We start from the raw sequence: 27,534 nt of genomic DNA, 5'->3' as shown, positions 1-27,534 counted from the left end.
TTCTTTATTGGGATTTTGTTGCTTTCCTTGTGGAGGATTACGGTGGCTGTGGAACCGCTATAGATAGCTTCCAGTATCTTTACATATGGCTCATCTACACCCTGATTCCGTAGTGCCTTCATGACTGCTGAGGTTTCGACTGAATCAAATGCTTTTTCGTAATCAATGAAGGCTATATATAAGGGTTGGTCATATTCCGCACATTTCTCTATCACCTGATTGATAGTGTGAATATGGTCTATTGTTGAGTAGCCTTTACGGAATCCTGCCTGGTCCTTTGGTTGACAGAAGTCTAAGGTATTCCTGATTCTATTTGCGATGACCTTAGTAAATACTTTGTAGGCAACGGACAGTAAGCTGATCGGTCTATCATTTTTCAAGTCTTTGGCGTCCCCTTTCTTATGGATTAGGATTATGTTAGCGTTCTTCCAAGATACCGGTACGTTCGAGGTCATGAGGCATTGTGTATATAGGGCGGCCAACCTTTCTAGGACAGTGTTCCCACCATCCTTCAACAAATCTGCTGTTACCTGATCCTCCCCAGCTGCCTTCCCCTTTTGCATAGCTCCCAAGGCGTTCTTTACCTCTTCCGGTGTTACTTGTGGGATTTCAAGTTCCTCTAGACTATTCTCTCTCACCTTATCGTCGTGGGTGTTACTGGTACTGTATAAATCTCTATAAAACTCTTCAGCCCCTTGAACTATCTCATCCATATTAGTAACGATATTGCCGGCTTTGTCTCTTAACGCACACATCTGATTCTTGCCTATTCCTAGTTTCTTCTTTACTGCTTTTAGGCTTCCTCCGTTCCTGAGAGCCTGTTCAATTCTATCCATATTATAGTTCCTTATGTCCGCTGTCTTACGCTTGTTGATTAACTTAGAAAGTTCTGCCAGTTCTATTCTAGCTGTAGGGTTAGAGGCTTTCATACATTGGCGTTTCTTGATCAGATCTTTCGTCTCCTGCGATAGCTTACTGGTTTCCTGTTTAACGGCGTTACCACCGACTTCTATTGCGCACTCCTTAATGATGCCCATAAGATTGTCGTTCATTGCTTCAACACTATGGTCCTCTTCCTGGGTTAAAGCCGAATACCTGTTCTGTAGCTTGATCCGGAATTCCTCTAGTTTCCCTCTTACCGCTAACTCATTGATCGGTTTCTTATGTACCAGTTTCTTCCGTTCCCTCCTCAAGTCAAGGCTAATTCGAGTTCTTACCATCCTATGGTCACTGCAGCGCACCTTGCCGAGCACGTCTACATCTTGTATGATGCCGGGGTTCGCGCAGAGTATAAAGTCGATTTCATTTCTAGTCTCACCATTCGGGCTCCTCCACGTCCACTTTCGGCTAACCCGCTTGCGGAAAAAGGTATTCATTATCCGCATATTATTCTGTTGTGCAAACTCTACTAATAACTCTCCTCTGCTATTCCTAGAGCCTATGCCATATTCCCCCACTGACTTGTCTCCGGCCTGCTTCTTGCCTACCCTGGCATTGAAATCGCCCATCAGTATACTGTATTTTGTTTTGACTTTACCCATCGCCGATTCCACGTCTTCATAGAAGCTTTCGACTTCCTGGTCATCATGACTAGATGTAGGGGCGTAGACCTGTACAACCTTCATTTTGTACCTCTTATTAAGTTTCACAACAAGACATGCCACCCTCTCGTTAATGCTATAGAATTCCTGTATGTTACCAGCTATGTTCTTATTAATCAGGAATCCGACTCCTAGTTCTCGTCTCTCTGCTAAGCCCCGGTAGCACAGGACGTGCCCGCTTTTTAGCACTGTATATGCTTCTTTTGGCCTCCTAACTTCACTGAGCCCTATTATATCCCATTTACTGCCCTCTAATTCCTCCAATAGCACTGCTAGACTCGCCTCACTAGATAACGTTCTAGCGTTAAACGTTGCCAGGTTCATATTCCAATGGATCTCATATTCCAACAGATCTCAAAAATTTTCGATTTTCCTCAGGAAATCGCGTGAACGTACGGCATGAATCAATAGATACCTGCCAGTAAGCTTCAACAACAACAACAAGAGCAAAAAAAAAAAACGTGATTGAATAACACTCCTGAAACTGCATATCGGGGTGCCACCGCGTCGGGCCTCAATCGTACACCAAGGGCTGTCGCGTCCGCCGGTGTTGCAGAAATCGAACCGGCGACTTCATGCACGGAAGAATAATGCCTCGTTTCCTAGGTGACCACAGAAAGCGGATACGCTGAAAAATGGCGTGGGACTATATCTCGGTAGAGCGTTGCAGTGGTTCAACCATTATGGATTCCTGCTGTTAATGATACGCGAAATCGAGGGTGCGAAGCCTCGGCGCGGAGGATGCATTCCGAAGCAGGTGGGATGCAAGGACGGTCGCGTAGTGAGGTTTCTGAAATTGAAAGCTACGAGCTCTGGCTCGGGGTGGCATTTACAAAGGCTTACTTATTGCGCATTGGAATGTGCAACACGCTAACGCGTGACTCTTGCAAAAGCAAAGAATCTATTCAACACTTTTTGTGCCTTTGTCTGCAGTACGACGTCGAGCGTGAACTTCTTTGGACCGCATTAAACAGGTTGTACTCGCGGCCATTTTCGGAAACGAACCTCGGAGCATGGCTGTGTGCTTCACTGGCGCAGAAAGTGGCGAGCGAATTACTGGAGTATACTTGAAGTTGACAGGTCTCTGCGACAGTTTGTAGACTTGCTGCGCATCTTCAGTGTGCGCTCAACTGTTGCCCTTTCTCTCTTCCCTTTTTTTCCTCTCTTGTTGTCCCTATAGTCCCTATATTCCCTCTTCCATAGTGCAGAGTAGCAAATCGGGCGTGCATCTAGTTAACCTCCCTGCCTTTCCCTTCTATCGCACTCTGAAAACGGCGGGTGTCCCAGATATCCCAAAGTGCGGACGTGACAAATTCATAAACTAATCAACCCTGTTAGTACACTGCACTATAATGCGATGTGTGGTTCCAGTATTCTGTTAGCGAAAGTACGTCAAAAATATTTTAATTAGCTGCAGTGCTCACCACCAGCACTAATAGTGTGCAAACTGTAATAACATTAATAATAGTGTCATTACACTTTCTCGCGAACGAGGACCATGAGTCAAGGAGTGCACCAACACGGCGAGATGCGCCACGGTACACATCGTTAAACGTGAAACCAATGCCCTCAAACGGCGGGCAAGACGTTCTGTTCTGCTTATTTTCATGAGCAAACTGGTCGCGATACCGTGGTTAACCTTAGGTCCCTCATCGTCCTCGTTTTCCTACCTTTGGACACTTGGTCGCAAGTCAGACGTCTTGCAATAACGGAAGCCGTCGCTCAAATGCTAAAAGAAACATCTACATCTTCAAATACAATAGCCCAAGCCAAGTTCGAGCAGCGTCAATCACTATGCGGCATCTTTCATAGGCCGCGAGTCGCTTTAAAAGTGACAGGTGCAATTAACCTTATACAGTTCATACGCATGAAACGCAGCTACATCCGTACAAGATCCACGATACGTGCTGTAGCCGTCCGTCCGTTATTAAACGGCCGCCCGGTGTCGAACAAAGGTAGATCTTTTTGAAAAATGCAACTGTCCCGTTGTGCATGCATATTGCAGCTATAACTCCAGCAGCGCTTTTCCACGACACGCAATTTACCTGGCACAGCTTTGTGTCACGCCAACGAGGTGGCAGATCATTCAGTTGGGGACGCTATGCAAGAACGCACTTGTGCATGCCGAGCTTTCGGTGTACGCTCGAGAATCCCAGGTGGTCAGAGTTAATGCGGAGCCCTCTACTTCAGCGTCTTGCATAGCAGCTGTTTGGCTCTTCGGACGTACAAACAAACCGAATCAAATCAATCAAATGCCGAAAGGGTTTCAGCGTGGCATTTAGTAGGAAGCATCGGCACAAACGTTCCTTAGCGCATAATCTCGGAGTACAGAGAACCCTAGAAGGCCCGGAATCGTATATGTGACACACACAGTGAAAACCAGGTAAGAATTCCTTTTGCAAATGATATGCATAACCAGAGAGAGGGCCAGAGGTTGCATAAGTGTGCGAAATAGATGGCAGCGGAAGGAGCTCCTCAATCGGCTTGATAGGCAGCTTTCTGTTCTGCATGGCCCAGGTGTCACCACCAATGTATACACGGTGGCCTAGGGAATTAAGGAGCGTGCTGCCAATGCTGCGTGCACTATACGCACGCACTCGGGGCACTGGACCGAGTGCCCGTCCGCACCGGCTCCGGACGCACGAGTCGTCCTGCATATGGGGACCCCATTGCGCTCCGCCGCAGTGCACGTGTCCGATTCCGCTGAATGTTCTGCGAAGACGTTGTAATCGCACGTGACGCCGACGGCGTTTTCTCAAGGCCTCTTGCTGTCAGGATGCAGCAGCAAAATCCGCTCTCGCATCGAACCTTGCGTTCGATGGCGGATGCCGTAACGATCGCTGTTGCGCAAGGCTCTTCGATCACGAGCGCCATGCACCAAATAGTTGTATCCAAGCTGTCAAGGCGCTGTCAAGGCTTTGCTGGAGCGCTACCTCATTTCGCTGAAGACTGCGATGTCACGGGTCCGTTTCCGGATTAATGGGCGCAGTTTCGTTAGCGGGGCGCGTTATTTAACAACTATCTCTGCAGGGCGGCTACTCGAACGAAACCCGCTGCTGGGAGCAAGCTGCAACAATGTTTCTAAATGGCAATGCTCTTCCATCTGGCGATTAAAATACTTCATGGCTGCACATTCAGCTTCGCATGTAGTTCTAAGATGTCGCTCTTCGCCTTTCGTTTAATTATGCTCACTTTCAATCGGCAAGGCCAGAACTCTATCACGAACGCCGAACAACCCACAGTTATAAGTAAAATAAGTATGAACAAAGCGCGTCCACAGGTTCCCCTGCAAGTGAGCCGCGGCTCCTGTCCTTATACTCAAGATGCACGTGAGGAACGGCTGGCCGGCATCTAGTCATTCAAGATCGATCCTTGTATGCGGTGTAACTGGCCATCGCACTTAGGTGGCGCGGCATCCTTTGTTTGCTCCTTGCTAATTAGACGAGGTATGAACTGGGAAAGCATAAAAGAGGCATGTAAGGAGCATTTAGCGGCACATGGGAAGGCAAAAAGACGTGGCTTGGAGTAGCTCACCTATGGGCAGGTAGAGATAGCAGAGGTAAAAAAAAAAAAAAAAAAAAAAAAAAAAGAGGTCTCTAATCCACGCTGCGAAGGTCGTTGGACAGCGAAGCTGTAAACGACAACTAGAACAAGTACCCACTGCGACGTAGGTTGAAATTGTTTACGTGGCGACAGTCACATGTACTTTACCTAACATGGCTTAGTTGTACATACTTAAAGAAGGGAATTGCGCTAAAAAAGACACGGACGAGTAAGGACACTCGTCCGTGTCTTTTTTAGCGCAATTCCCTTCTTTAAGTATGTACTACCGACTCGCCCAACAACGTGCTCTCCATGGCTTAGTTGAATCTACTTCCCATTTTGGTGATTATAAGTGAGATACATGGCGAAAATGTCTACGGAGGTGCAAGCCTTGTCTCGTCTGGTCATTAGTTCTCCACTAAAGCTGTCAACACCATAGATTTTTATATGGTTATAATAGAAATTTGGCTGTGCAGTCGTTCATCCACAGGACGATAGGTAGCACGAAGTTTTCTTGGTATGGCACTTGATTCATTGAGAAAGTAGGCTTAAATGCAAATTCCCGAATGCTCGCAGTGGTATAGTTAATTTTCGTGCTGGCCTCAAAATATTTCTTTAAGACAATTAACCTTTTAACACGTTCAAACTTTTTCATTTTATTGCAGATTTTAGCGCAGATATGAATAGACACGTTCTAGTACGTATGACGCTAAATCTTGATGATGTTTAGCACTCGATATGCGCAATTATTTTTTACACCCTGAACAGTTAATTCTGATTTTAATGTCCTTAAGCCAGAGAACGGCAGCAATTAGAAGATAAATAAAGCTATTTCTATCCATACAACAAATATCCAGTGAGAAATGTCCTTAAGAAAGGTAGCATCAGAATCGACACGGTCGTTCGAAGTCAGATGGACGAAGTTTAGACAAATCCATGCATTGTCATCTTCACATCCTGCATTAACAGCCGCTGTGGTGGCGCCATGTGGACACTAGAACCAGATTTCCTTCTAGTATTCTTAGTATAAAGCTTTGTGGTTATGACCAAATTTATTACCACTGGCCGGTTAATCAAGAAACAAAAGCACGATCGCAGATGCACACGTGTCCATTGTTTATGTTAGACTTAACGACCAGCAACTCCTTCTGAAGAATACAGGTGAGTCTGTGGTGTCCGAACAGTGTCACCACTACTCAGAACCCCTGTGAGTACCACGTACTATGTCCATCATTTCAGGACGGGTGACCTTCACGGGAAAGACAAAAAGACTGTTTGGCTAACAACCTCATGCCGAGGTGCCCCAGAACGCGTTTTACTTTCTCTTAAGCACAGAAGCCAGCTGGCTCTAACGCAGACCAAGAAAGGGAACGTCTGGAGTATGAATAAAATAAATTTATATAAAAAAAGAGGGGCCGGAGTTGATGTCGAACGAGAAATTGTTTCTTCGTCTTTTTTCTTTAAATTTTTTCCCCACGTCCTCACTTTCCCTTTATCAGTATGACGTACTACCAGATCAATCAACGCCGACCGCAGACACTGCCAATCCAAACAGCTGCCGCCCACCAAAGCGGAGAGGTCGTCCAGAGCGCATCCCACAGAAATTGCACGCGGGAGAGCGAGGTTTGTTTAAAGCATCCTGTTGAAAGCGAGGCTCCAGTCAATCAGAAAGCTCGGCATTGGCTTCCTTCGACGCGTCCAGACTTGAATAACGTTGAGATGCATGCAAGGCCGACGCTTTCGCAGTCCCGCCGCTCTCCTGTAAATGAAGTCGCCGCGGTTCATTCGAACAAGAGCGTGTCGCGCGATCGTCCCAGCGCTTCTCGCACCGATTGTCTTCGTGGGATTACCACACGCGTGCCGCGAACTCCTCCTTTGGATCAGCGCTACGATTGGGCCGGCTAGTCAGTTTCACTGCTTGGACCGTACGACCTTTTCACAGCGAAGCTTCCTTTGAACCTCTCGTACTTTGCCGACAGCGGCTGGTGCTGCTGTCTTGTCGAATAGTTGACACAGAGGACAGCACTTATATCGTGAACCGACACAGCCCCATCTGTACTACTACTGCAGGTGTGCCGGCGACCGACTCTGTTCTCTACGACATCACGCAGTGGAAAAAAAAACATTATGCATAAATATACTCTCTTGAACAAATATACGCCTTTAGAGCTCATAATTCCTTGTTTTCTTAAAAGCAAGGCATCTTACGCCTTGAACTGATCAAAGCGAAAATAAGTGATGTTAGAAATCATAACGTGAAAAAGACTGAAGAAGCCATTCAAAATGGACGCAGCCTGGAATCAGACAGAAGGAAACTTGGCATAGGACAAACCAAGATGTATGCACTGTAAGATAAGCAGGGTAACATCATCAGCAATCTCGAAAGTATAATAAAATCAGCAGAATTATTCTATACTGACCTTTACATTTACAGTACCCAGAGGACTCAGGAGCACTCTATTCGAAACAATAATGAACAGTATACAGAAACTCCTCCTATAACTAGATGAGGTCAGAAAGGCCTTGCAAGGCATGAAACGGGTAAAAGCGGCAGGAGAGGATGAAATAACAGTCGATTTAATCAAAGATGGAGGAGACATAATGCTAGGAAAACTGGTGGCTCTCTATACGAAGTGTCTATCGACTGCAACAGTCCCAGAAAACTGGAAGAATGCAAACATTATACTAATCCACAAAAAGGGAAACGTTAAAGAGTTGAAAAATTATAGGCCCATTAGCTTACTCCCAGTATTATATAAAATATTTACCAAAATAATCTCCAATAGAATAAGGGCAACACTGGACTTTAGTCAACCAAGGGATGATGATGATGATGATGAAAAACGTTTATTTGCTCTATTTTGCAGTGTTGTTTGCGGCTTCAGATGGAGTCTTCCATCTTCTCTCCAGGGTCGGTTCCCCTAGTCCAGGGCTCCGCTGAGGGCAGCTGCCCTGCGTGCACGCCTTACTAGTCCTTGTTGGACTTTCAGGATGTCGCTGGATAGCATCCTCTCCCACTGTTCCGCACTCGGGTTTTTTATTATGGCTAGCCCATCTGTTTTCTGGCAAGCCCATGTGGTATGGTATAGGGTTGGTTGGTCTCCACACCATGGGCACTTGCTCTCGTACTGCGTGGGCTAGATCTTGCTTAGCATGTTTAGGCACGGGAATGTTCCCGTTTGTAGCTATCGCCATGCTACGGCGTCTTCTCTATTTAGTTGTTTGTGAGGGGGCGGGTATTTTCGTCTGATGCCTCTGTAGTAGTTTAGTATCTCTGAATAGCTTTGGGATACCGGCTCGGGTTCCTCAGCGGGGTCGGGATTGTTGGATGCTCGGTTTGTTGCATACCCTCGAGCTATCCTGTCCGCCTCCTGATTTCCCGTAATGTCGGTATGTCCCGGCACCCAAACTGAACAGGCGGGCTTCAGGAAAGGTTACTCTACAATGGATCACATCCATGTCATTAACCAGGTTATCGAGAAATCCGTAGAGTACAATAAGCCTCTCTATGTGGCTTTCATAGATTACGAAAAAGCATTTGATTCAGTAGAGATACCAGCAGTCATAGAGGCATTGCGTAATCAAGAGTACAGACCGCTTACGTAAATACCGTGGAAAATATCTACAGAGATTCCACAGCCACCTTAATTCTATACAAGAAAAGTAGGAAGATACCTATAAAGAAAGGGGTCAGACAAGGAGACATAATCTCTCCAATGCTATTCACTGCGTGCTTAGAAGAAGTATTCAAGCTATTAAACTGGGAAGGCTCAGGAGTAAAGATCGACGGCGAATACCTCAACAACCTTCGGTTTGCCGATGATCGCAAGTCAGCCTCTATAGAGTCTGTGGAGGAGTACGTTTACCTAGGTCAAATAATAAAATGGGAACCCTGACCATGAGAAGGAAATTCAAAGAATAAAATTGAGTTGGATCGCATACGGCAGACATCATGAGCTCCTGACTGGGAGCTTACCGTTATAATTGAAAAGGAAAGTATACAATCAGTGCATTTTACCGGTGCTGACATACGGCGCAGAGACTTGGAGGCTGACAAAGAAACTTGAGAAGAAGTTAAGGACCGCGCAAAGAGCGACGGAACGAAGAATGCTAGGCATAACTTTAAGAGACAGAAAGCGAGCGGTTTGGATCAGAGAGCAAACGGGTATAGACGATATTTTAATAGACATTAAGAGAAAAAGATGGCGCTGGGCAGGTCATGTAATGCGCAGACTAGATAACCGTTGGACCATTATGGTGACAGAATGGGTACCAAGAGAAGGGAAGCGCAGTAGAGGACGGCAGAAGACTAGATGGTGCGACGAAATTAGGAAATTTGCGGGTGCTAGTTGGAATCGGTTGGCGCAGGACAAGGGTAATTGGAGATCGCAGGGAGAGGCCTTTGTCCTGCAGTGGACATGAATAGGCTGCTGCTGCTGCTGATGATGATCTTACGCCTTCTTTCCCGGGGTTCGACGCGTCTGCTCTGTCGTCTTCATGCGGAATAAGGTAGGCCGGCCATGAAGAGGGTGAAATATTAAGCTACACTGATCACGGAGATGGCGAGGAGAAAAGTGGCCAGACCAAGAGAATGTAATTCGCTGTGGCGTGGATCGCGCCATGGGTGTTTCCGCGTCTTGCGGTTTTGCCGGACATGGACTGTGCTACAAAAAACGCGTTGCAGATGACGAACAGTTTTATAGAGCTCAATTAACTGCTTCACGAAAGCTTCGCTTCACACAGATTGCAAAATGTGCGTCGGAACTGCATATATATGTTTGTTCTATTTACATACGGTCCATTCTATCTTAGCTCTTAAGCACGAACTAGGCTGCGTCAAGTCGTTTGCAGTCAATATTTCGGAGAGGCCCGTCGTTCTCGTTGATTTCGCAAACCTGGTTAACCTTTCCTTTCATTTCTATATCTCTGCGAATGATATTAGTCACGACGCGCTATTGCTGCCACAACGGCATTGAACGAGCCAGGGGACAGCAGCTACACGAGACCACCGGCGATGGCCTCCTCATAGGACGAGTGCTTCGCGAGGAGCTGTCATCGCGTACGGCTTGCCCCGCTGCAGGCAATGCGACAACGCGCACAGGGTCGTCAGCAGCTCTTTCCGCACCGTTGACCAGCGCGCAGCCGCCGGGAGCCACATGTGCGATGACCTCCCACCGGCAGCACTTGTGGTTGCCGCATTGATTGGGCCGAGCAACACCGCTCGTGTACGTGCGCGAGAGAGTATGGGGCAGAATTCGGAATGCGCCAAGCGTAGACGACCCGAGGGGTTGGAGCCCACGTTTCGGTGGAAACGCATGGATCGCCGCAGTGGGTGCGTAGCCGTGCACTCGCTAGACTATCCGTAATTATTTCGATCCTTTCGCAGTTGGAATGATGGCTGCAGCAACTGCATGAAAGGGATAAAATGAATAATCCAACCACACAGTCGCGCCGAAAGTATGACTCCACTTTTGTTGGTACAGACGCTCACGCGACAACTTTCCTATCGCGCGTATTACGCGTGCTGAGCTGGTGACGGAGTGGTGCACATCCAAAATCGCCCTGTTCCCTCCTAGAGCAGTGCTAGGCGTAATACTCGAAAGTGTTCTCTTCGTAATTTTGTAATTATATATCCGTATACGAGCCGATATTTGCATCGGATACATACTACATACCCCAAAATCCCCCATCAATATTTCACTGACCAGCATAAGTTACTGCTGCAATTGACTTGGAGGTGTGCCGATTGTCGGCTATTGCAAGGGCTTTTCTTTTTTCTTTTTTTTTATATGATCATAGGCACCCGTAATAGACGACGCCTGTAGCGTCGTCTGGGCTAACCAACTAGCCTAACAAGAAGCAGGGTATATGTTGCTCAGTGATAAATTTTCTAAAGCATAGCATCTTCACAAACGATGTTGAAAGACTGATAGAATACTACAGCTTCGTACGTCCGTGGTCTGGATTTCTCCACAAAATTCGCATCAACAGACTTTTATCATCACCGCTATCGTGCCCGGTGTTGGTACAAAGTGTGTAAAATGTAATACAATAACAACAGTATCTTCAACTTAGATATTCCTATACACCCTGCGGGCGCATTTTGATGAGAACAAAAAACACCGACTGAGCAATTCTTAATATACCCGTACACGCAGTGCATCGGAACGGAACGAAAACAAAAACGAAAAAAAAAAAGATATTTTGATCAGAACGAAAACGTAATCCAAACGTTATTTATTGTTTTGTTTCGGAGTGAAACCAATTTTTTTATCGGTTTTCGGTTCCAGGGGAAATTCGGCAATCCGAAACAACCGACGCCAGGCAACGTCAGCATTAGTGTGTATCTCAGGCAGGGATAGGGCGAGAGGTAGCTGGTCGAGCGCTCCACTGATCTAAGCCTATAAGCGCTCGGTGCACAAGCAGATCGGCATCGTAGAAAAACCCAGGGCTTGCGCGCTGAAGAGCTTATCGTTTCATTTTCTAAGGGTACAACGCTTTGTTACCGAAGTTGAATCATTCGTTTATGTTCGTTTTATCGGAACAGCGGTCTCGCATTTCGGCGAGTACACTCGACGACGTGCTGCTTCTGAGATCACGCTCAGTGCCTGAGCATGATCAGGAGCATGATCTAAGAATTCATACTTCACTTATCGAGAAAAATAAATGCTATGTTCTTATCGTTGCTTTGCTTTGAAAATTTTTGCATGCGAACCAAAACCGTTATGAACCGCTACGGATCATATTTTTTTTTTTTTCATCCCGGAGTAGAAGCGAAACGGAACTTGTCTCTGTGGAACGAAACTGAAACCAGAACGAAAAAAATTTCGTTCCGCCACCCTCCGTACACGTGCATCTTTGACGCTCTGGAGCCTATTCTTTGATCGGCATTCATTGTGCAACAATGCTGTTTAACAACAACAATAATAATAATAATACAATTAAATTTAGGGTCAAATTCAGCGAAATTCTGCATCGTGTAAAATACATTTGCAGTGACCATGCAACTACAACGAAGCCTCTACGCAAAATTTTGGGTGCGCGCAGCGCAAACAGGTTCACCGGAAACAATCTACAAAAATCCATGTTTTCCATACCGAAACCGGAAATGGCACCGACATTACAGCTCACTAAAATACAGACCACCAGAGGACTAGGGCGCTATTCTGGACATTCCGCCATTTTCTTCGGTGCATGACGTAGGCGCGACGCAAACAAAATGGCGCTGGTGGCCCAGTTTTGCTTATGTAACGTGACGCCAACTTGACGTTTCGCCTAAGAAACTGAAAATATGGCACTGAATGTAGCGTTACCAGTAAAGCAAAACAGTTTTCCTCCGCAGTAAAAATGAAGCAGCTATCTCAAAGCATATGATTATTCCGTCGAAAACGCTTCTCGCTTCCGTCGTCTGCTTCAATAGCTGGGATGCGTGTCCCCGGAAAATGGAATGAGTCATCGCATGGTTGGCGCCAACGCGCTTGTTTTCTTGCTTGAGACAACATACGCGACCTACCAGTGGTGATGCGCACACGTTCTAGGCCACGTCATCGCTATCTCGTGAAACGCAAGTGACTCAGCCCGACTCTGCTGGCTGAGAAACGGCCGAGTATCACCGATAGCGTTGCGCGCGCCAGAGATATCCACTAGCGCGACGCAAGCGCCGGCGCTGCCATCTCTTGTTCATTTCGCTGGTTACTCGCACCGAGGGAGGAAACTTCAAGGCGCCGCCTTGCGTACATTTCTTTTTATAAATTAGAAAGAGGCCGTTGTCATAACTTTTGATTGTGCAAAAAGGCATTAATCTTGATTACAATACAAATGCAGCAGTGAAAAGTGGACAACATTGCCGAAAGTTTGCTATGTTCAACCAATATTATTTCGTATAAACGCGTTCTTTTAAAAAATGATGGCCCCAAACACAAATGTCAACACCACCCGAGAGCGATGCAAATACTATGAGCACGCGTTATGAACAAAAGATTTTCGTGGTGCCCAACGACGGGGAAAATGTGGCGATACGCATTCCTCTAGGCTGCCATTGCATATGGCTGCTCATTAGCATAATTCGCGCGGCTCGTCGCAGCAAAAATTATGGCGGAAAATCTCAGCAATGGCGGCCCAGCGCAACGTCACGCATCGTCAAAATGACGTTTACGAAACAGCCCTTCCTGTGACGCTCCTCACGAGATATTCCTTCAGCCAATCAGCAAGCTGGCATGGCGCACATCTTGGATCGCCACCACATATTCGCGCAATTGCAGATGCATTGCACTGGCTTCTGCGCACTACCACTCACATTCTTTTTGAAGCGCTAACATCGCAATATAGCTGCCAAGGACCAAAAAATGTATTAGTCCATAAAATTTGCAGCTTCACGTCACGTTTCGTCATCTTGATGAAAACGCAAAATTGCATGTTGCAATACTTCCGCTTCCCGGCACAAATTTCAAAACACGTGACCTCTCGACAGCCAATCAGAGAGTAAACATGGCGGATAATGGCGGCCGTGCAGCGGCCATGCGTGTCCAGAATAGCGCCCCTAGAGGGAAATCTGGCGCTGCGATCGTTCAACCATCATGGGAATGATGGCAAGTACAGGCTACGGATTGGCATTATGTTGACTGGCAAACTAGTCTACGAGTATTTTTTGGCAGTTTTGGTTTCGCTCGAAGCGCAATTGCTATAACCTGCAGTGCGACAGTGCAGCACAAAGCTCTTTGCCTTTGTTCTGCTGTTCGAAGTGGCGATAGCGCGCTGGGCCAGTGGCTGGGACGGTGTTTGTGTCGCGGTGTGGTGTCGAAGCCCTGACGAGAAAGCGACGGCATCGCAAACGTTGAAAGAACATGTTTTGACCGTTTGGACCTTGGTTTGTTAAGTGTGTTAGGTTGGCGCTGTAGCGTTACGTGCTTTACGAAGCTTCAGAATAGGAAAAAGAAGGCACTACTGATACAAGACAGTTGTACTTCTATGGCTTGACAATCAAATTTTATTGAGGGCTTCATTATGCATTGCTATATCGTTTATGTGCTCATTGAAATGCGCGTTTTAGGACTTTGAGAACACAAACTTACTTGTGGCAGGAAAGGTTGCTGCTTCCTGGCTGTAGTCTAGTGTCGCAAAATGGTAAATGCAAAGCCACGCCGTAACGCTTCGGAAGCGGTACGTCAAAACAAAATAAAATGAAGCATACTCGTAGGAGGCCTCAAGCATACCTGCTAGCAGTGCAGCAGATTGGCTTAGAAGTACTTGAAGACGTTCAGCAATCGTGAAAGCCGACGCAGTCTTTCGAAAGAGCGAGAGAGTTCGCAAGTGCCTGTCGTCTGCGAGAAAAGTCTCGCGTTCGCAGCGAGCAGGCGTCGTAGCAGACGACACTTGTAGCATTCCTCTCAAGGGCGCAACACTTTTTCACAATACAACATTTTTATTTCCATAAATACTTGATGAGTACTTTTATATAAGTACATGCACGGTTCTTATTGCTGTTGTAAAAATAAATAATTATTCTCTGGCGTTAAATCGGGAACATAACTGCACAAGAATGCATACCCTGGTGTGTCCTGGTGCAAACCATAGTAAACCGTGCTTCAATCTCGAAGTCATATAAAGTTTATGTAATGTGTTGTGCATTATATAAGACACTTCAGAAATAAGATTAGAGTTTACGCGATAATATTTGAGTATAGCTTCGTTTACTGCACCGCAAGCAAACGCCGCTAGTCTAAAGATTGAAGTCAATCCGAAGCCTGGACTTCCCATCATTCCCATGTAGGTTGAGGGAACGCTGAGGAGAACCCCCGTAGACACTAGCGCCACATTTCCCTCTAGGGTATTTATTTAGAAACTCTATGCAGACCAACAAATACAGACCCTGCAGACTCACCAAATACAGACTCTGCGTAACCCGAATGGATACTCCTGCTCGCTGTTTCACACGGATAGTTTAATGCTGTATGCAACTGGACTTCCAGAACACATAATATTTTTACATATATTTACGGGAAAAAGTACCATTAGGAGAGCTCCTAGCGTGCGGTCTGCGATTCTGTAATTGACGTCATATCTGCGTTACCGTTCAGCTGCGCGCGGCATACTACAGGGGTGGCTGTCGTCTGCTACGGGGAAATTTGAATGCTATTAATTGGAAAATCTGTGCTGCTCCTAGCCTTACGGCTTTGCCGCAATCGCTTTGGCGACGCCTACTGCTTTTTTTTAATTTTTTTTTATTACAAATTAGACTCAAGTGAGATTTAGCTGAAGCTGGCCTTTAAGCTGCAGTCGAGACAGTTTGCGACATTGACGGGCATCAGGAGATGCAGCGCATTACGAGGCGGCATCACTCGTCGGGCGCCGCCTGCACTGACGGCTTGACACTGTCGAGATGCATCGACAAAGCGGTCTCAACCAGATCCCATTGCGCGAGATGTGGGTTGGGAACTCGCCTTCCCAGCGCCGTACAGCAATGCATTTCACGGGACTGTTTGGCGTGCTTAACTCGTACATGCGCGCCCGTTCTCAACCCCGGCGGTGTGTCGAAGGTGTACCACGCTCGCAATGCTTACCTCCCATGTCCAAATCAACGGCGGTCTCGGCCGATGACGCGGTCGTCGTTGCCGCGGAACATCGTCGCAGCCGTGAACTGCACCCAAGCGCATGCCTGCACGCCCCGTCCTGCGGCAGACTGGAGACTGGCCGCCTATCGCGTGCGGCCGTTCCGCGGCGCATCTTGCCGTTTATGGCATCACTATTTGCGCGCACCAGGGCGCTGAGTCCTCAGGCAACGCCCTTATCTCGATGACGAGGCGCAAACACTCAACGCGCCGGGTTACGGCCGCCAACTGAGGTCGGCAGGGCGGCAGCAGCACCGGCCGTCCCGCACCATCTCGCTGTCCCCAATTTTTTTTTCTTTACAGGGAGAACCCTTCGCGACAGATTTATGCGGAATAGTGCGGGTCAGCTTCGCATGTGTTAAGTGCAAGAAAAAAAAAAGAAGAAACGAAAGAAAAACGAGAAAAACGAACAAGCCCATTAGGATGGACAGGGAGGAAGCATCACGAGCGCTAACTTTAAAGAATTTAGTGGAAAGCATGGCATAACCTGACGTACACTTGCCATCCAAGAGGTCATATGTATCGAAACAATTTCGACCTACTGGTGGCCTGACAGGATAGCAGCTGTTTGGGTAATTGCACTAGACGACAAAGCGAAGGAGCCGCGACACGCTGCACACTTTGCAGCGATCTCCGCGGCACCAGCAGTTCATACGCGACAGTCGCCTATCCGACACTCTCGAATAAACCGCTGTTTTCCAAAGAGCGAGTATTCATGTTGTGCCTCAGGGAGACTGTCCCGAAGGGGAATGCTTCCGTCAAGGTCTGGCTAGATTATGGAGATTATGGACTTGACTATACAGCAGGTCTACGTACACCGCTCCGCGTTTTCCTCGAAACTTGGACGACAGCGATGACAGCTTGCGGAGTGTCACTGTATCGTGCGAAGGCGACTTCGGGGGGGCCGCTTGCCACCCGGCCCGCGGCGGAGCGTGTTGCAGGGAGGAATTCGCACACATGCCCCAGTGCCGGAATGTTCTGCGCACGGCCATGCCTAAATTTACGCGCGTACGTGCGCGCTGCTCGCGCGGCGGACCGCGCACCTAAGCCGGCGGCGAGCAGCCTCGGGCGCCGCGCAGACACGCCCCGCATCGCGCACGCCACCTCATCGAAGTCGCCGGTCTGACGGCTCCGATCGAAGCGCACGTGCGCACAAGTGGGCGCGCCGCACTCGTTTCCTTCTTGCGCGGCTACGTCGGAAACTGTCAAGTTACGGGCAGTCGAGCCATTCATGGCAGTGCACAATAAGCCCTCGTGTGGATGCAACCACACTGAGAAGACGCAATGCAGAAAATGGCGTGCAGGAAATGCATTCTAACAGCATGAAATATAAACGATTATCGTTTATTATTATTATTATTATTATTATTATTATTATTATTATTATTATTGGTTGTAAATTAATGAGCCATCAGAAACGCCGTTTTCCCAGTGATTTATGTCGCAGGACCAGGCTCTCCATTTCGAAGCCTCCTTCACAACACACCACACTGCGCACAGGTCACACAGATGGGAAAAACACGAGCGTTTAGGCGAACAGCGACAATTAAAAGAAACTAAACAGCACAGTAAATGATGCACCCAAGACCAAATGTCTTGGTTCCCCGGGAGAGTTCAGTTGTTCACAATGACAGCAAACGGGGTAGTACACACACTCACCGAGGTGCTACAAAATCAGTACTCCGCCGTTTGCTGTCACGGTGAACAAGGCTCCCGCCGTGGGGGAGTCCATCTTTTATTTATTTATTTATTTATTTATTTCAAGTACCCTCAATCGCCGAAGCATTATAGAGGGGCACGTGTGAGAATACATAACAATAAATGTACGAAAGCACTACAAACGCGGCAAAGTACGTACAATAAATACAAAATCAAGTAACAAATACATAAGGGATTACGTGTACCAGAAATAACATAAATTAATCGTATGCCGTACGAGTGAAACCGCAATGAAGAACCTTCCAAGCAGGATCACTCTTGAAAAAAAAAAAATGGAAACAGTGCGGCTGTAAAGTGAAAAGTCTGCTATTGTTACGCTATATGCGCAGTCAGTTTATTCTAGTCCTTGGTAGTGCGTGGTAAAAATGATTTTAGGAAAGTATTAGTATTGCACCGAATGTAGCCAACATTATTTTGGCGATCGACACGAACGGTAGGCAGGCATCGTGAGCATTTCGTTGTGCAAAGAAGGGTGATAATAGACGTGGACAAGGCAGAAACGAAAAACTATTCTGCGTAAGGACAGACAAGATAGTGAAAGGCTTAGCTTCATAGATGCACGTTACGCTTGCAATTCTACTGAAGTTGTACATGATGAACCGGACAGCGTTATTTTGTACTAGTTCTATCTCATTATTTAAGGTGAAATCATTTTAATACCGAGCAGCAGCGACGTATTCTGGATTGCATCATACCATTGTTTTGTAAAGTATAATTTCATTAATAAAGGGAAAATGAGACATCCAGCCAAACGTAGCTAATTGCGACAAAGGAAACCCATACGGGTTCCTCGAAAGAAAAGCATCGCAGTTGAAGAAAAATTCGTCCTGGTCAGAGACCCAAACCCGGGACCGCCGCCTTTCCGAGGCAGCCGCCCTACCATCTGAGCTGACCAGGCGGCTAAAGCAGATGGTAGGGCGGAGTCGAATTTGTCAACAACTCGAAGCAAAGGCAAGAGTTTGACGCAATTGTTCTGCGGAAATCCGCAAGGTGGAGAGAAGTAATTAATAAAGGGAAAATGATACATCCACCCAAACGTAGCTAACTGCTACAAAGGTAAATTGCCACAGTATAATTTGAGAGAAACAGAAGCATTTCTGTTTGCGCCTTATAACGTGCGGTTTGCGTTGCTCCCTATTCGTGTGATGTGAGGTGCCCAAGATAATTTTTATTTTTAAGCCAGAATAACGGCAAGAGGACACAGATTCAAGCTCGATGCTTTTGATTGCGTAGGTTGGGTCGATATTGCCGCGGCGAGAGACATTTTTTCTTTACACTTAGCTGCGCTTAATTCCATGTGCCACATTTCACAGCTATTAGTAATAGTGTTAAGATCCAGTTGCAAAATTTTTTCATCTTCAGGGTTACAAGTTTCCCGATAAGCCACGCAGTCATCAGCATATAAATGCATGTGGGGCGAAATATGACTTAATATAGGTTAGGAAAAGCAATGTCTCTAATACCGACCCTTGCGGATTGCCGGATTAAACATCTATGAAACCACAATCGTAACCATTAATTGAAACAAACTGAATACATTTTACCTTGGTCAGCGGTGTGCATTATCTACTGTGATCTTCCACAACCAGACGGAATTCTGTCAATTTAATACCTCGACTTCATAAACATAAACAGCAATGCTAAACGAGAAAAACAAAAGCGGGCAGGCAAAATGAACTTCGACCAAGAAGGAAACTTGATAGATTTATTCGATTCAGTATTATCGATTTATGGCGGTCAACATCTCAAAGCATGCAACACCGGGTTTTGAAGGACACTGCAGTAAAGTGCTACGTATTAATTTCGACTGCCTGGAGTCATTTAACGCGTGATACCTATATCTAGTTCTAAATGCAAAGTATTTGTCCATAGGCAACGGCTCCCGAAATTCGATAAAGAAAGGAAAAAAAAATAAAGGAAACTGCTGCGTAAAACAACTTCGCCAGAATCGCTATACCGAATTTGCAGCATTTTTTGTTTTTTTGTAACTGCGATCCGCCCTGCTTTTCTCTCCCCCACTGAAACCTTCCCCACATAACTTTTGAACACCGCGCGTAGATTCTGCTGCGGGGCGCACGAGTGAAGCTACAGGCTTTTCGCGGCAAAACTGCAGCGCGCGCGATGGGGACAGCGCTGGTTCGAAAACGAGCTGTCCTTCCCCCTTTGTGCGCCTGTGCAGTTGGACCCATGAACAATTACCAACTCGCACAGCTTTCAGCTCGTAAGACTATAGGGATCAACGTTTTCTGTTTTTATTCGCCCAAAATTCGGGGCTTATGTTGATAAGTTCTTTATTTCCACTCAAAAAAATTTTTTTCTTTGTAAATACTTAAATTTAAAACTTAAAAACTTTCACAGAATTTTTTTTTCTGATTCCTAACTTTTCGCGCCCAATTTAACGCCTTTTTTTTTCTTTGAATTTTGTTGACCCTGACAAGCGCTGTATGGTTGGCCATCCTGCTCTTCAACATTGCAGTTACATCCAATAAAACTCAGTCTAAAGTTTTCAAAAAGCAGTCTACTGCGAGGGTACAACACCATATGGCGATGTGACTATAGGCAAGAATAAGAAGAATGCATTTGATATTCCACTACAAATGTGAGAGTATTTGCAACACTATGCTGGGCAAAAAAGGAGCTCCAACGAACAGAGAAAGGAATTACACAAGGTAGATACGATCCCGCGTTGCCATCGGCGGACCTGCCCAGTTCACCGACCACCGCGCGGAGCGCGAAGACTGCAAACTAGACCAGGGCCAGGGCTCCCCTGATCCACCTGCATACCCCCTACCGCGCTTCTAGTTTTCATCGCAGTATATATTTCTTGAGGGACAGGTGACCTTGTTCCTCACCCAGGCTTCCGTGACGCCCAACTACTGCCCGCGCTCCCTGCATCGCAACGGACTTGGCTCGCAGCTAGCACCTATAGCCGATCGCCGTCTTAGCTCTCCGATGAATTTGCTTTCACTAACCCTTTTCGGTTAAAACGCAATCCCCCCCCCCCCCCCTCCAAGAAAAAAAGAAAAAGAAAATCGGCGTGGATTTTTTTGTTTACTTTTTTCGTTCAAATCGACTATCGCTGTTATGGCTCGAGTAGTTTTTCCCAACGGTGACGTCACTCTCTGCGCCGACGTCGTTGCCGTGGCTCCTTCAACGCCGCTGGCAGGTCACGTAATTCTCCCCTGGCACGCGGTAGACATTTTCCCGGCGCTGGCTACCTTTAAAGCACACACTTTTGCAATCAACACTTCGAAATTAACGTTCCCGAACTTCGACGTGAACTTTGAAAGCGCACTTCAATGTAGAAATGGTCGGACTATATGCATGCGCCAAGTTTTTTCTCTTCATTTCTCTAAAGGTTCTCTTGAACTCGCTCCTCAGACGGGAGTTTCCACAACACCCGTGACACTTGGTAAATTTATCGTAAAACCCTTTGAAATTTCATCAGCCTGTTCTTCCAAGTGCACACTGTAATCATACACAATTTCAATCTGAAAACCCAGCACTCTTACGGCAAGCGTTAGCCTTTCCTGCAAGCCTCTCATTGCCAGCAACAATTTTCCTGAGCACGGAAGGCGCGAGAAAGTTAAATTTATTTTGTTGCTTCTGTAGTCAGCCGGAAATACAGGTCAGAGATTTGGTCACCATACGGATCCAGTGAACGAAATTTCGTTTCTTTAGGGATTCAGTGGTCCGAAACATATTGCAGTTGGGGGTACACAGGCAATATTCGAAGAAATTTTCGACTCGATATACAGAGTGGTTCCCTCGCTGCGCTTATCTGAAACTGCGGAATGACGAAGAAATTATGGAGACATACTTCTCTACGCACCCAATTAATCATGGATTAAGTTGAATGAATATAGTCATCATTTCCATGCTGGATCAAGCGCTGCAGCGGCAACGCGCACATACACACAGCGGCAGGACTGGAATTATCTCTGGTTACCCCGCCTGCCTTTCCGTCTCTCTCGCGCGCTGTTTCTAATAGCATCAAACTGCCACAAAAGACCTGGGCCGGGATAACTTAACCAATATATTCGTATCCGAGGTTCGGTCTTATCGACGCACCGCGCGCCTAATTGTCAGCGAGATCGGCTGGTCGTGAGCGACGGATGGAAGAAATAGAATTGAACGAAAAGAATCGTGGCATTATAGCAGCCCCGCGAGTGGGTTCGATGACCCTGAGTGCTCACGCGTACGTTCTCTCTCGCGGTCGCCGTCAGCAGGCGCCGCGTGCCGTGCAGGACTCGGGGACGTTGTAGCCGTGAATCACCGAAGGGAAAGACCGCACCGCCCTCGTATGCAAGTATCAGCCGCACTTGTGTCTGCTGGTTGTCGCTTTATCAGGGCGAAACCTCTTATCGGTGTGGCGTCACTGTTTACAGGCGAAGGACCTTGCCTAACGTTTCGCTCGCGTGCACACGAGAGCGGAAACATCACGTGTGGCCACTCGACGCCGTGTAGACGATTGGGAAAGCTGACCTTTACTCTTGTTTGCTCGGTCTTGTTCTGCGGCCGCGAAAGACGCGCAGAGGAAAGCGACTCATTTTTGTGCTCCAATGTATAATGGCCCCTCCGAATGGTACCGCCGAGCCTCCAGCAGATTTCTCTCCGGACTATGAATCTGAGAAGACACGGGAAAGCCCACGGCGCAAGCAATAGTCAGAACTATCAAGTTACCAAAACGTACCTGCGCCAGAACCAATTAGCAACAAATTTTACGGCTTCTTTAACCTCCTGCCATTTGCGGCATCTGTTGGCGATGGACATCACTTGGCGGCAGCACCATACCACCTTTACGTTTCAGAACGTTGCTTCTGAAAGCAAATAGCGTGAATTCGATATCGCGCTCGATGCCATTACCATGCGACACAAGTCATGCAATTGCATGTATCGAGCACTATTCGCCACGCGGAAAAACGCGAATCACGACTGTAATGCATGAAAGTGCTGTCACGAAGCTCTATACCGCCTGCCCACAGCTTAGGCCATTTACGATCGCGGGTGCTGCATAGTAATCGATGTTGACGCTACTATCTCAGTCGATGCGCACCCCGACAGAGTGGACCCAGTTTTCCAACAAAAAGGAAGAGAGCATAGAGTAGGAGGCAGAAAACTTAGCATATATTGCAGAACGAGGTCAAAATAAAAGGGCGACCATGTGTACACATAAAAAGCCATATTTTGCTTATGCTGTCAATTCGTCACTTCGAAGCAATGTTAAATACTGTAACAACGGCGACATCAAGTGCCAGAAATTTGATTTCCTGCGTTATTCGTGATCCCTATACAAATAACAAGGTCGAGGGGCAGAGTGCGCTTCGTAGTAACGGAAATTTCTTGAAGTGACACGAATAAGTGATTGTACAATGTCGAGGGCAGCAGAATAGGCTGACGGTGCAGAGTGCTGGACGGTCAAGAACGCCTAAACCGTATCACATGAAGAAACGGTATGCATGCCTCACGCTTGGTGCTTGCATTGCAAGGTACATTATGGTGCACGCAAATATCTCACAGGCGACACGCTGCAACTGATAGCGTTGTCTTTCCCAAAGCTGTACAACCTGCGCCTTACATGCCGAAGGTTTCCGAATTCACACAACTCGTGTCCAGCGGAATGCGGCTAGGAATCGAACCTGCGGTCGTAATGCGCCACAGAACCCCCGCCAATGTGACCTCAACATTTAAACCGAGCAGGCAGGAGGAGAAAGCGAAACGTGCACTTTCACTAGCAGAGCGGCCATAATTCGACACTTGCACTGGTGTAATCAACAGTGCCCGTCAGTGGCTGGATTCAAGGAACTGTGCTTTGGCAGAAGTTGGGAAACACCGAAACGAACGCAAAAGTGACACAGCAGAAGCGATACACTTACTCTCCACTTTCGCTACAGCAGCAACACGCGACCAGATTTTGCAAGGCGTCCATCAGCTCGCGTCCGAGGCCCAGAACGCAAACTCATAAACGGCGCGCAGAAGAAAATCCAACCTGGTTCGACTCGCGACCGCTGCCGCGGTGTAGTCGTCGCACGCACACCGGCGCTGGCGGAGAAACAACGGCGAAGCGCTTCGCGCTCTCCGTGGGCGCGGAACCGAAGAAACGCGCGGCTTATTTCCATCATATTCAAGCCGTTCATAAATATGCGCGTGCTTGTTTTTCTCCGGGGCTGACGTCAGAAAACGAGCTCGATGGTTCGCCAGCGAGGGCATCACGCACGGAGGGCTACAAGGGCGTCGTTCCCTGCGCACGCCATCCAGCACGCAGATTCAGTGAAAGGACGCAGGCCTGTATCGGGTTCAGAAGAGCGCCTACCTATACAGTATCCTCTCCGGAAAGGATATAAAAGACAGACAAATCATATGCAGATTTATTTGAGGAAAAGCAGAGAGGTCGGCCTGAGGCAAATCTCCTCTAATATGCAGAGAGTGGAGGGGGGGGGGGGGTGAAGGAGAGCGATGCAAGGGGTGAGGACAGGGGAGGCATGAATATATGCAAATCCGTGTATGGACGACCCCTTTGAAGGCCGCGTGAATCTAAGCGAGTGCTTGTCAAAAATTCATGGTGCGCAAGGATGGCTTGCATATTTGGCACATAAGTCCGGCTGTGGACCTAGTAGGACAACATCAGCAAAATGGTTTGTCATCAATAATGTGAGTGGTCAATGTCGGCCGTTCATTTCGGGAACAAACAAGTAGGTGCGCCGCTTTCTATAGGAAAATTCACGAAATTCAGTGCCACGGCGAAGCAAAGTTGCTGTGCCGCATGCGGCTGGGAGTGGCGTTTACCAACGCTTACTCCTACCATATGGGAATGGCCGGTAGTTTGACGTGCGACTCTTGTACGTGCGAGGGAACCATCCAGCACCTTTTGTGTATCTGTCCTCGATACTACGTCCAGCGCCTCTCTCTCCGGACAACTTTAAATCGACCGGACTCGAGACCGCTGTCCGAGTCAAAGATACTCGGACCTTGGCCACATCCATCAGTGACACTAAAAGGGATTCCTGCACTAGTGCAGTACTTGCAAATGAGACACCACTTATTATGTGTCCGTGTGCATCCTCCCACGTACATGCAGTGCTTAAAGCCCCTTAAACTTCGTATAGTGCCACGCTTTGAAGAATGCCTCCTCCTCCTCGCGCGCTCTGGCCGAGGCCGACGTTGCGGCGCTATTGGCCTAATAGCATCACGTGGGCCCTCGCGCCGTGCATCAGCGTCACTTTTGCTCGAGAAGCGTCTACGGAGTGGCGAGGAACGCATGTTGGCGCCGTTGCTACGCTCGAGCAGTGTAGACGGCACCACAGTCGAGGAGGGAGCGTGAAAGAGAGGAGAAACGAGAAGGAGTGAAGGCGGAGGAGGAGAGTGTCGCTACTTTACGAAGTTTAAGGGGCTATAGCAGTGCTCCCTCTCTCCCTTTTTCTATTCCCCCTTTCCTTTACCCCACTGTAGGGCAGCAAACCGGACGCTCATCTGCGGGTGTATTCTGTAAGAGCCCATCTAGTGGACTGTCCATTTCCTCCGGTGTTGATTGGATGCAGCTGTACGAGCGAGGGGGAGACGAGCGGCCCTAGCCAATCAGCAGCGGCCGAAATGGACAGTCCACTAGACGGACTCTTCAGCGGCCGTCTACGCATGACACGGCCACGCACGGCCAAAATACTTAAAACATAAGCACAAAAATGACTTCACACCGTCTGCACGAGACGAGACACCTTTTGCCTCGAATAATGCCGATGAAAACACTTTTTACCTACTCTCTAAAAACAGTAAAAACCCCTGCGCATTTAAGGGAGCTAAAACGTCGCTAGCGTTTACAACCTCCACTGCACTTATTTAGTACCCATGTAAGTCAACACCCCGTAATAAGGGCGTGTGATGGTAGAGGAAAAAAGAAAAACATTACCACTCATAAAGGTGCTGAACGGGTGTTTTAGAATCAACTCACATTTTCACTCGTCAAGCGCCCTATGTACAAGGTGTTCATGTGCGCCCTATAGTATGGGTGTTCTTACAACGATTAGCGTGTCTGCTTATGTTGGAATCGCTCTTTGCAGCTTATAGAAGGGCGTTAACCCTTTCCCTACCGTAGACGAGCTGGGCTCGTCCACGCCGGTACAAGCGCTTGTGCACTGCCTGAGTCAAGCTACCTTGATCAATTTTGTTTAGTTCTTTTTGGCTTCAGCAGATAGCGCAGTAAAAAAAAAATAAGAAAGATAAAACGCATTCAAAGCTTGCATTCTGGCCGAGTAACGTTTCGAGCTGGCAACTGCGATTTGAAAATGGCGTCCTCTTCTGTGCATGCGCGTGCCGGCAACTCCGGAAAAAGAAAGACGTTTGTTTGCGGAAGATTTGTCGGACTCGGACAATGAAGAAGAAATTCGGTTTTTTTCCGAGAGTGGCAGCGACGATACTGAGCATCATATCTTCTCCGAGTCGTCGGATTCTGACAACGACAACGTCTCAACGTGTCGGCAGTGGACAAGGTTTGGTTTCACGGCCGCGCCTGGCATAAAGGTACCTGTGACAGAGGACGGGAACTGTGGGCCGTATATTGAATTGTTTCTAACGAATGAACAAACAGATGTGATTCTCCGTGAAACCAACCGCTTCACGTGCGAGGAATGTGGAGTAGCACTGTGCACTATTCTGTGCTTTGAAATGTACCACACCTAGTCTACAATTTAGGGATCTGACTGACATCCCTTGCCACAAGCATGAGACCCGCTTGTCACAGTATTGTTTCTGAATTTCCAAAGAGAGATATTTTGCAATAACGACTACAGAAAGTCGGAGACTCCGCTGTGAGGTGCAGTGAAGCAAATCCTCTCTTTATAGTGTAGAAAAAAATATTTTGCATGTATCTTACAAATAAAGTGCTTTTAATTAAGGATGTTCTTTGGTTGTTTCAAAATGCGTACAATCATTTAGGCAAATTAACATCGGTACTTTTGTATTAATTTGGCAAAGAAACACGGTAGGGAAAGGGTTAAAGGCAGGTTTCAAGCGTAACGCGAACACATTTTCTGCAGTGCAAGATGAGATCTGATGCAAGATTTCTTCTGAAATGAAGGAGAATAATGATAGAAAAACTTTTTTTTCGAGGAATAGCTAGTTCGTATGATAAAGAACAATCATATTACAAATTTACACGACATTTTGCACGTTAGTGCCGTTACTACATTGCAGTGCTGTTTTGTTTTCAATATCCACACTAAAGTTACCAGGCTGCTTTACTACTACTACTACTGCTTCGTAAACTCGAATTATAATTCGCAATTATGTGTATCCATGTTGCGTTTCTGGCCACTTACGACCAAATCTAGTACTATTAAAAGTGCTACTGGGCTAGGACAGTACAGAAGTTCGAAGAAAATACGCAAGTTTCGGGTAAAAGTATATGTACAGGCAGCAATGTCAGAAGAGCAGCAACGTGCCTGCTGTGTGGTGTAGTGGATAGAGTGTATGACTCCCAAGTGAAGTTCGTGGATTCGAATCCACCCCCGTGCGTGTCTTCGGCGATTATATCTGCGGATATGAATTACTTATCCCTCGAGCACACGTAATAAGGATATAAAGAAAATAAGCCAGCCTCAACTGCAGTTGACACCTACGTAATGCAAAGCATGCTTGATTTGGTAGAGAATGGCTGATGATTGGCAGCGCAAAAATCAGACAATCACAGAAGAACGCAGACGACACAAGCGCATACGTCTTCTGTGTGTGTCTCCTTCTTCATGAACGCATACCAACTTGCCCAGTATTTCATCTTACTGAAGAGAATGGTTGTCAGAAATTATACAGGGTGATTTTTTTTTAGCTGCAACAAATTTTTAGAAATTGTCTGTGCCAGATAGCCCAATTATGTTTTTGTGATGTGCGCATCCTATGGGTATGTCTATGTTGTACGTGCGCATGGGAACATACCCAGAGGGGCTGGGTATTGTGCGTTTCAAGTAAACCGCAGGCGCCTATAGGGCCGAGCGAGCGCAAAGTGCGTCTCTAGAGGGTTCCGGGGGCAACCCGAGCAGAGCCGGACAAGAGCTCGAGCGTACCCTCGCACTATT

The 27,534-nt window shown here is 47.2% G+C and overlaps 1 protein-coding gene across 5 annotated transcripts in view; it reads right to left on the bottom strand.

Moving 5' to 3' along the window:
* Positions 1-27,534, bottom strand: part of RhoBTB (Rho-related BTB domain containing) — a 319,208-nt gene that overhangs the window by 175,143 nt on the left and 116,531 nt on the right. The window contains exon 1 of one of the 5 annotated variants that reach the window (XM_050193354.3): positions 15,704-15,885. The exons of the other annotated variants lie outside the window; for them this stretch is intronic. The gene's annotated coding sequence lies outside the window, so the exon portion shown is untranslated. Of the gene's footprint in view, positions 1-15,703; positions 15,886-27,534 lie in introns of those variants that run through there. 5 annotated transcript variants of the gene reach the window in all.

This window comes from Dermacentor andersoni, chromosome 1 (assembly GCF_023375885.2).
Source record: "Dermacentor andersoni chromosome 1, qqDerAnde1_hic_scaffold, whole genome shotgun sequence".
Classification (NCBI taxonomy): domain Eukaryota; kingdom Metazoa; phylum Arthropoda; class Arachnida; order Ixodida; family Ixodidae; genus Dermacentor; species Dermacentor andersoni.
This window is presented reverse-complemented; position numbering and strand designations above follow the sequence as displayed.